Raw genomic sequence first — 9,678 nt, 5'->3', positions numbered from 1 at the left:
CTACAGGACACTCCCAAGTTCCTGTTTCTTTCTAGTTTGCATTTTGCTGCCTCCCCTGGGCTCCTGCCTGCTTCACGAAATACAAAGGCCAGTAAAATGTCTGGATGGAACAAACAACAGCCCATTGCGTTGCCTTTGCGCCGATCGCTCACCGCTTGCTTTTTTCTTGTCAGGTTATCAGAAGTCTTGCCTTTGCAAATGGGGGAACAAAAGGAGGGGCCATGAACTTGAATAGACCAGTTTCTGCCAATGCTAAGCACCTTCCCTCATTTATTACACCAGTATCAGGATGCTTTGCCAAGGCAGTGTGAATGCGACTCACACTCCCTGGCTTTAAATCCTAGTAACACTTCAGTGGTGCAAGTGAAGGATACAGTCAGGTTGGCTAATGCCAGCATTCAATTTTTTGATGCTATGAAGAACTGACAGTTAAAAACCTGAACAGAGCAGCCTTGAAGTGCATGTGTGAACCCTAATGCTGTGATAAGCGACATGTACCTAGTACATACACGTCTGTTGGTATGTCTGTATGGTTGGTGACTCACTCATCCCCCAACGCAAGGCTGGGAAAGAATCTCAGGAAGAGAGGGGTTTGTTTTGCACTTTCCTATCCCATGTATTTGCGGTCACAAGGAAACTGCGCTGGATCTCTCCCTGGATGCATCCTAGTGCTCGGCGCTGTGAGCAAACTGCACGCTGAAGGCCATGTATCACCTCCCTCTCTATGTCGATCCTAGCATGCAACAAGTTCGGCCTCTCCCTGCAGAGCCTGCTCTAACTGAAGCAGCACAGCAGCTCCTTAGTACAGAAGGGATTGGGTTTCACAGGCGGTGTGATCTGTGACTGCACTCTTTGGCTTAGGCTATGGCAACAAGCCTCATTGGGGCTCAGCCTTTCCCTCTCTGACTGTAGAGGAACGCCCCAGTCTACATAGAAGGAAAATTGTTTTGCTGCATTTCTGCACAGCCCTCACTCCAAATGCAGTAGAGAGGGAGAGAGAGAGAGATTGGGGGCAGGCTCTGGACTGGTGTTCTGGGCTATTTCAACTTCAGGGCAACTTTAGAGAACTTCAGTTATTTTGGGTAAGTTTGTTTAAATCTCTCTCTCTCTCTTCCTCTCTCTCTGCCCCCTTTTTCTGCAATGCATTTCACACAACTTTGCAGCAAATTAAAGGGATTTTTAAACAAGGAACTTTAGCCCTGGGTGTCCTTTGGTGTAATAACTTGTCAGATTATAACTGTCATGCCAGCAGCTACCACCCTCGAGGAGTGAAGCATACATCAACGTGCGCACCCCACCCCACCCCACCCCACCCCTTCTAGAGAAACCTAATGAGGAAAGATTTAAAGTAAGGTACTTTACACAGAGCTAAAACTTCTTTATCTGATATGCATTTTTGTCTAGGTCTCGTGCTGAGAGAGAAACAGATTTATGAGAGATTAGTGAGTTTAACACATGCTTGACAGCGTTCTGATGTGGTTTCCTGAGACGGGAGATTTAGCACTTGTGCATAAACTTCACATGCTTTCAGGGAAGGATCTGCTTGGAGTCCTGTGCATTTCGCACCGTTCAACAATCTCTATTCAATCATACATGTTGCTTTCCCTCTTCCCCACTCTTTGCACTGCACAGGAGAACCCAAAAGCAGGCATTGTGAAACTCTATTTAAAGGAAATTAAAGTCACAGCCCTAAACTGCTTCAGTGCATTGCAGTGTGCACACAGCTGTTTGATTGCAGTAACATTGATTTATAAATGTAAAGGAATCTCGTGTGAGTGCTTTGCGTTAAATATGTACATTGGTATTTTTATGGTGGATTTATTACAAGAGGAATGATGTATGTATGCATATTACATATCAATAAATACCGGTTACAATATATATAGCATCTTGGAATGTGTGGTTGGCACCAAAATGCTGTATTTTGGTAGTTTATGAGATAAGGATCAATCTCTCAAATGTTTAAAAGAGATATACAAATGAGATTCCACATATCTTTCCTATGGGTAGTAGAACCACTCTAGAAAAACCTGATAATAATTAAGATTTGTCTCTCTGACTAAATTCCAATAATCCCATCATTCGACCCAATGCCATTAATGCTAACTTCATACCCGAATTATTTTCAGCAGGGCATTTGCATTGAGTTTCTAGCTAGCCTGTGCATAGAATGAGAAATAGCTAGCACCTTTGACAGGCAAGAAGAAAAACATTCCCGGAGAGGGAACAGTTCAGATATGAAATTTATGAAGCAAGAAACTCTGAAGGTTTAGTGTATTCAGTGACTGCCACATACCCTGCTCTGATCATTGCTACCTGTTATGTACAGAATGCTGGCTTCAACCTAACTGTAATTATTGCTTAAGTTATACACCTTGTTATGCCAAAGAGTGAGTAACTAAGAAAAGTGCCAGCTCCAAAAGAGATTAAGCCAGAGATATTTTTTCTTTTTTGCAAATGAGCTTCTTCCCACACTTGCTGCTAATGTACTTGTATAAACAGTGCAGAAAAACCCTGCAGTTTAATTAGCATCATGAAATGCATCATGTTTCAGAGCTTTATTGGCCTGCTGCATTAGTTATTTTTGAAGTTGCTATTTGTACAACCTTAAAAGTTAAATGCTAAAACTGTACCAGTTCTGCTTGAGTGCTTGCAAGTCCCATGCTAGCTTTCGGGTTGTTTTTTTTTTATGAGTTACTAGAGATTTGTCAGCTGAAATCGCATTTTACTATTTTTGGTGTGGCCCTCTCATAAAGTAAACTCAACTATTAGGTTACAAGGTTTGTGTAAATCTTCTTCAGCTAATGTTGGTTTGACCATACTCAGGCCTTACAAGTAATTCATTGAAGATGGCTAAACTCCAATCTACTGTAAAGCTGTTTTTAGCATGAAAAATGTTAAGTTTGTTTAGTCAGAAGTGGTGTCAGTAATTTCTTAGTGTTGATTACCCAATGATTTGGGAAGAGTGAATGTTTTAAGTTATTAATCATCTTGGAAGGTCAGTCTGCATACTCGGCTGTGCGGTCAACTTGCCTTTATTCACTTATAGTGGGAGTTGGAGCTCATCCCCGACGTGAAATCCAGCAGTCTGTGTAGAATATACAGCCAGGGAAATAAACCTTTAAAGGCCTGATACTGCCCCCATTGACTTCAGGGAGCTGAGAATCAGAAGTAAGGGCCAAATTCTTCTACTCTTCCTTGAGATTTTACTATCTTGGCCAGTTTTCCAAGGTATTGTGAAGAGCATGGAGTTAGCTGAAGCAGAATCTGGCCTTTAACAACTTCTTCAGAGAAATATTCTACCTTCCACATAGCTGTCAGAATTTATGCTCCTTGGTTTGAGTCTTTAAAGAATCACAAAACTTCTTTGTCTTGAATATACTGGCTTTGAAAAAAGCCAGTTGTCCTGTGTTGAAATAGAGAGTCTCTGGGATTCTTCACATCATCACCATAATGGACTAACCAGTCAGGAAATAAAATAGATGCATTTTAAAGATGAGAAAGTAACGTACAATTGATCACATAATTTTATATGGAGCTATTTTTGCGTGTTGTAATCCCTTCTGTATCATAGAGCCAAGAAAACTTGAATGGAAGAGTCAGAGCTGCCACCCACCCCACCCCCCCCCGCCCCACCACTTCGAGTACTTAGGGACATCCAGATGCAGGTTCAATCTTACACTCTTTAAACAATGACTCTATAATGCCACAACTATAGAGTCAGCTCTGCCTGAAGTGCGGGGACCTGCCATTCTGTACAGTAAGGGATGGCTCTGTGTACCAGGAAGACCAAGACTTCCCCTGGGGCAGTGACTTGATACTTCTGTTTTGTCTCTTCTCTAAGTCCTACTGCTCTTACTGACCACCCTGTTTTCCTTTTCAGCTGGCTACTCTACTTCCTGCCATCCCCTAGCAGTAGGTTAGAGCACACATTCTCCTAAATTGAGGCTCTAGATGAGCCAGGACTGAATGACTGTCTAGGAACTGCCGCCTTCAGCATGTTCTGGCTGAGATAGGTGCACTCAGCCTGGAAGCCAGGAGGCTGATGCATCTCCTCCACCGTCGTGCCAGGAATATGTAAGGAGGACACTTTTCTTGTAAGGAGGAATATTTCTTGTGCAAACTGCAACCAGGCCTTGGAGGAGTGGAGGTGCAGCTGTGGAGGGCCTCTGATCCATTAGGCAGGAACAACATTGCTCGTCTTGGGAGTTCAAAACTCAGAATCTGTTGTCAATTTAAGCTTTGTTACCCATAGTAGGTGAATTGAGTACAGGGAAGTGGACAAGTGCAAGGGGGGAAAGAAAAGAAAGAACTAGGAAAATGCTCTTGAGGTTTCATAGATTTCATAGACATCAGGGCTGGAAGGGACCTCGGAAGATCATCGAGTCCAGCCCCCCGCCCAAAGGGCAGGAAGTCAGCCGGGTTCATAGGATCCCAGCAAGATGAGCATCCAGTTTGCTCTTGAAGGTGTTCAATGTGGGCGCTTGAACCACCTCCGGTGGCAGGCTGTTCCAGACCTTGGGGGCTCGGACAGTAAAGAAATTCTTCCTTACGTCCAGCCTGAAACGGTCTTGTAGTAGTTTATGACCATTCGACCTAGTTGTCATCCCTTGGGGTGCTCTGGTGAACAAACGTTCCCCCAGATGCTGGTGGTCACCCCTGATAAACTTGTAGGTGGCCATCAGATCACCCCTGAGCCTGCGCTTTTCCAGGCTAAAGAGCCCCAGGGCTCTCAGCCTGTCATCGTAGGGTCTGCTTCCCTGACCTCTGATCATGCGCGTGGCTCTTCTCTGGACTCTCTCAAGCTTCTCCACATCCTTTTTGAATTGTGGAGCCCAAAACTGGACGCAGTACTCCAGCTGCGGCCTCACTAAGGCCGAGTACAGGGGGAGAATGACATCCCGGGATTTGCTTGAGAAGCATCTATGGATGCAAGCCAGCGGTTTGGTCGCTTTACTAGCCGCCGCATCGCATTGCAGGCTCATGTTCATCTTGTGGTCAATGATGACCCCCAAGTCTCTTTCTTGCATAGTGTTGGCCAACATAGCACTGCCAGCATCTATGCTGGCAGGAACTACCAACACGCATGATCTGATGCATAGGGGCTGAGGAAACATGACTTATGACTGAGAAAAGGTTGGAAGAACTGGAATTCTTGTACAGAAGATTCGGGGGGTTGACCAGTCTTCAACTACCTGAAGGGCAGTGATAAAAAGCATGGTGACCAACTATTCTCTGTGCCTGCAGAGGACACAACTAGAAGTAACGGTCTTATACTGCAGCAAGGGAAATTTAGGCCGGGTGCTAAACAGAACTTTCTAATGCAGATGTTGGTGAAGGATTGGAAGAGATTACCTAGAGAGGTTGGGGACAGGGGACGTGTGTAGACAAAACGAGGGCCCTACATTGAAGCACTGGGTTGTTAAACCTACCGCTTCAATTTAGGGCAAAGTAAACCCCCATGTCGTGCACACCCCCCACACTTCCCTGCCTCTCCAGTGGCGGGAAGGGGAGGGCAAGGGCAGGCGGAGCGGTCCCCGGGGGTGAGGAGGGGGAAGGCGCGGGGGGGGGTCCCCGGGGGGGGCTGCCTGGCCTGCTGCTTCCCCCCACGGCAGCGGCAGCCCCCGCCTGCAGGCATCCGGCTCGGGCGGTCCTGGGCGGCACTGCAGCCCTGGAGGGAAGCACCAGGCCCCTGCGCAGCTCAAGCAGACTCCAGGGGGGGAAATAAAAAATCAGGCTCAACGCTTTTCTTGCGCAAGCTGCTTTCCCGAGCTGGTACTAAGATGCCTGCTGGGCTTCCTGGAGAGCCGTGGAGCTGCACAGAGCCCAGTGCTTTGCTGCACGGCTTTAGGGGCAAACTAAAACTCCTCGAAGGAGTTGCCCCAAGGAGTTGCTGTGCCCCAAGTCATTTAAGGCGCATTATACTGCTGAATTTCCTACAGCGGCTGGAATTACTGTGCAATACATCACCAAGGTGTGCAAACACTGACACAATTAAAGTGGTGCAAAAGCATTTAGCCTGCTTTAAAGTGTCGGGGGCACACACGTCCCACTTAGATACTATCTCCATCCTTGGGAGTTTTTAAAAGCAAGTTAGGCAAACACTTGCGTGAGACTCTTTACACGGGGAAAATCCTGTCTTGAGCCGGAGGTTGGATGAGGTGACCTCTCGAGGGCCCTTCCAGTCCCACTGTTTTATGATTCTTGACTGAGGGGAAGCGATACGAGTAAAAAGCTCTCAGACAATGGAAGTATTGCAGGATGCCGACTGCACAGAAGCAATAGGAGGACGTAACAAAGGGGGCTCCCCTTTAGGCCCAAGGTCTGAACTCCCCCTGGCTCTCAGGGGAGCAGGTTCAGACCTATAGGAACAGTGCTCAGTCACAAATCAAAACTTAAGGGAGCAGAAAAACAAACCTAGTTATAAAATTAACATCATTTCCAAGCTGGCTGATAAGCATTTAAGATCAGAAAAGGGCCTAAGAGGGTAGTAACTGCAGTGCTCACCTGCTAGCTTTGCTGGTACCCACACAGCAGAATGAAGACACACGCCACTTCCCGGTGGCAGATGGAGCTGTCACTTTATCATACAAACAGAGCTCTGGTGGCCATGCCATCCTTGCAGCCATTCGAGTCTGAAGTCACACAGTGCCCTCCTGCCCTTGCCCCACTTTCTCAGAGCTAAGGATCCAGTCCAAGTCCAAAGGAGGGACTTGCTAGAGGGGCTAAGTGCTGAAGTTTGAGCTTGGGCTTCAGCCATTTACAAGGGAGGGACCCACCTGCTGCATTTCCCCCTGCTCAGTACCTGGAGTAATCATGCAACTCTCACTACCTCAGTTTGCTTCATGAGAACGGCAGTGACTGTGGCCACAGCCATTTTCTGTTATGTAGGAAGTCCTTCCAGAGGGCTGCAGTCATAGGTCGAGAAAAATGACATATTCAACCACTTCAGTCATCCACATTCTTACCCCGTGTTTTGTCGCCAAGGACAGCTTCAGTCTTTAAGAATCTCCCAAGGCCCTTATTCATTCTCTTCCCATATATTTAGCCCAGTTCCCTTTGCACCATGGCCCAGCAACCTGAAGTCTGTGCCATTCTTCCCGTGGGTAGATGCTCAGTCTATCCTATGCTCCTGCCTTATCTGCTTGTCATGATATTCCTGCCAGCCAGTCCTAGCAAAACTATTTAGAGGGCGGTGGTGAAAGATGTGAGATTTGGAGTAAAATGATTGCTCTAAATATACACGTGCTCTGGGACAGGACCTGAAGTCTGGCAGGGGAAGGCAACAGGAGCTTACCGGTGTTGATACCTACACAGTGCTCTGAAGAGGAGAAGTGAATTAAAAGTTGTATTAGGCATTACTAAACATTGCTCCTGTCAGAAATGTGGTTAAAGCTATATTCAAAGCAAACCTCATAAAAGTTTGGATTTTCTGTTTGGCTTAGATAGCAATCCTAAAGCTTGGTGACTTGATTATAATGAATTCAAGCTTACCAGAAAGTCTATAATCTAGAATAAAAGAAGTTGGGGGGTGGAATCAGGCTAGGAATCTCTACAGCCACTGGCATTCTCAGGAGATTGCTAATCTTTCCCGGTGCTGGCTGAGCTTTTCCTGTACAATTTGTGCTTCTAATATCTGCAAATCTTGAAATCAAGACAGGAAGCTTTTCTAGGAGAGATGCACTCATTCAACCTCAGCTACCAGTGCTGAGGCAGAAATGAACTCAGTAAATGCTATGGTGTGCGTCATTAGAAGAGGAGAGATTAGATGACAGCGGTGATCCCTTTTGGCTTTAAATGAATCTGTTTTGCAGCCAGTAGCAGGCAAGGCATATGACAGATCCAGTCATGAGTAGGTATTGTCATTGACTATGTCGGTACAGGGCTTTCCCGATCTGGCCAAGGCACTGAGAAATGGCTGCATGTGTCCAAAAGACAGAATACTAACAATTTGGGAGGGAATTTCACAGCAAAGTATCAAGTAGTGGCAGAGAAGCTTCTGGGAGGCAGATGTACATGCTCGGGTGGACTGCTGGCATGCACTAGTATGCCACTGGCAGGAAGCAAGAATGCATGTGCACTCTGCAGGTATAGCCTAGACAGCTGGAACTGGGGGGTAACAATGAAGTGGATGAGCCTTGATAAATGATTAGGTGTACCTGAGAGGCAAGGCTCTGGGACAAAAACCTAGGAAGAACCCGTTCTGTTTTTGCAATTGCTTATGAAGCATATGTCAAATTCCTGCAGCATCTGCAAAGAAAAAAATGTGTATTATAAGTCCCGTCATGCAAGTCCCCTGCAGGCAGAACTCCTGGCATTATCACTGAGGGCACGCTGCATTGTAGTCTGCAGTAGAGTATGGAGATACCTGGGCCAGCTTTAAACAAGCTGCACTCTAGACCATGCAGAGCCACACGCTGCTGCAGCCCAATGGCTCCGAGCCCTGAAATCATTTAAAACAAGCCCATGTGCCTGTACAACACTGGGCTTGTTTTATGCACGGCCCTGGTTCAAGTCAAAGACAACTTGCTATAGGGCAGTTACTAAAGCATAAGGCAGGAAACTGTAATGAAGGAAATACGACAGGAATGTTTATTGCCCCTATTAAAAGTGAGGGTGTTAGATTTCAAAAAGCAAAGTGTGTGGTGTGCTCCCTGGGTAGCAACCAAGCCATCCTCACTAGGGTCACATGTCATAACCACTTCTGAAGAGCAGTCCTGCAACAAGAACGGGAAAAAACAGAAGAAAACCAGTAAGGACTCTACTGTCTGGCTTCCTTGTTTAGGACGTGGGAATGTGCCCGACAAGAGCAACACAGGAGTCACCCGGTCACCAACAAGGACAAATAACACATGGACCAAACCAGCTACAGGCAGCAGATCCAGCTTGGCACCTAGACTTTCGGCAAGGACGGGAACCGTTTGGGGAAGTGGCGATGTGATCAGAAGGCTGTTTAGGCTCGTAAGCCACATGTGATGGTACATGACCACATCACCAAACACATGACCAAAATGAGCCTCTCATTAGTCAGAGCCCTGAAAACGACTTGGCCTGACCTCTACACCCAGCAGCTTCGTTTGTACTTTCTGCTAACTGGTTTGTGTCTGGGGCCTTTGCTTGGTCCATGGGAGTCAGGAGACACTGACCCCTGCCTTGTGACAGGGAGCTGATCCCTCCATAGTGCTCTTGGGTCAGATGACTGGCATCAGGCAACAAAGATCAGTCTCTCACAGCATTCCCATGTGTGGGGAACCACAGGTAATCTCGGGGGCTACATAAAACATAAGTTAATAAGTAGATAGTAGATTCAAGGCACAGCATAGCAGGTAGATAGGTGGACACAAGCCCCTGTGAGAGTTCGTAGAAGCAGACCTAATAATCCCCAGGTGACAGAGCAGAGTGGAGGGTGTTTAGTATTTCCTTTGCTTCTGGGTATTGCTAGTTGCCATATGGGGCCAGGAAGGATTTTTTCCCCTGTCTTCTTCATAGTTTCATAGTTTCTATGGTCGGAAGGGACCTGGGCAGATCATCTAGTCCGACCCCCTGCCATGGCAGGAAAGAGTACTGGGGTCAAACAACCCCAGCAAGATGGTCATCTAACCTCCTCTTAAAAACCCCCAGGGTGGGATCCTGCACCACCTCACTTGGAAGCTGGTTCCAGACCCTAGCCGCCCTGAC

The 9,678-nt window shown here is 46.7% G+C and overlaps 1 protein-coding gene across 1 annotated transcript in view; it reads left to right on the top strand.

Annotated features, from left to right (window-relative positions):
- Positions 1-803: 803 nt before the first annotated feature.
- LOC102374025 (protein AHNAK2) overlaps positions 804-9,678 on the top strand; it is a 71,197-nt gene continuing 62,322 nt past the window's right edge. Inside the window, 1 exon segment of the mRNA XM_025192610.1 lies at positions 804-1,082. The gene's annotated coding sequence lies outside the window, so the exon portion shown is untranslated.

The sequence above is a fragment of the Alligator sinensis genome, unplaced genomic scaffold (assembly GCF_000455745.1).
Source record: "Alligator sinensis unplaced genomic scaffold, ASM45574v1 scaffold890_1, whole genome shotgun sequence".
Classification (NCBI taxonomy): Eukaryota; Metazoa; Chordata; order Crocodylia; family Alligatoridae; genus Alligator; species Alligator sinensis.
The sequence above is the reverse complement of the archived record's forward strand: the minus strand, read 5'-3'. Positions and strand labels throughout refer to the sequence as shown.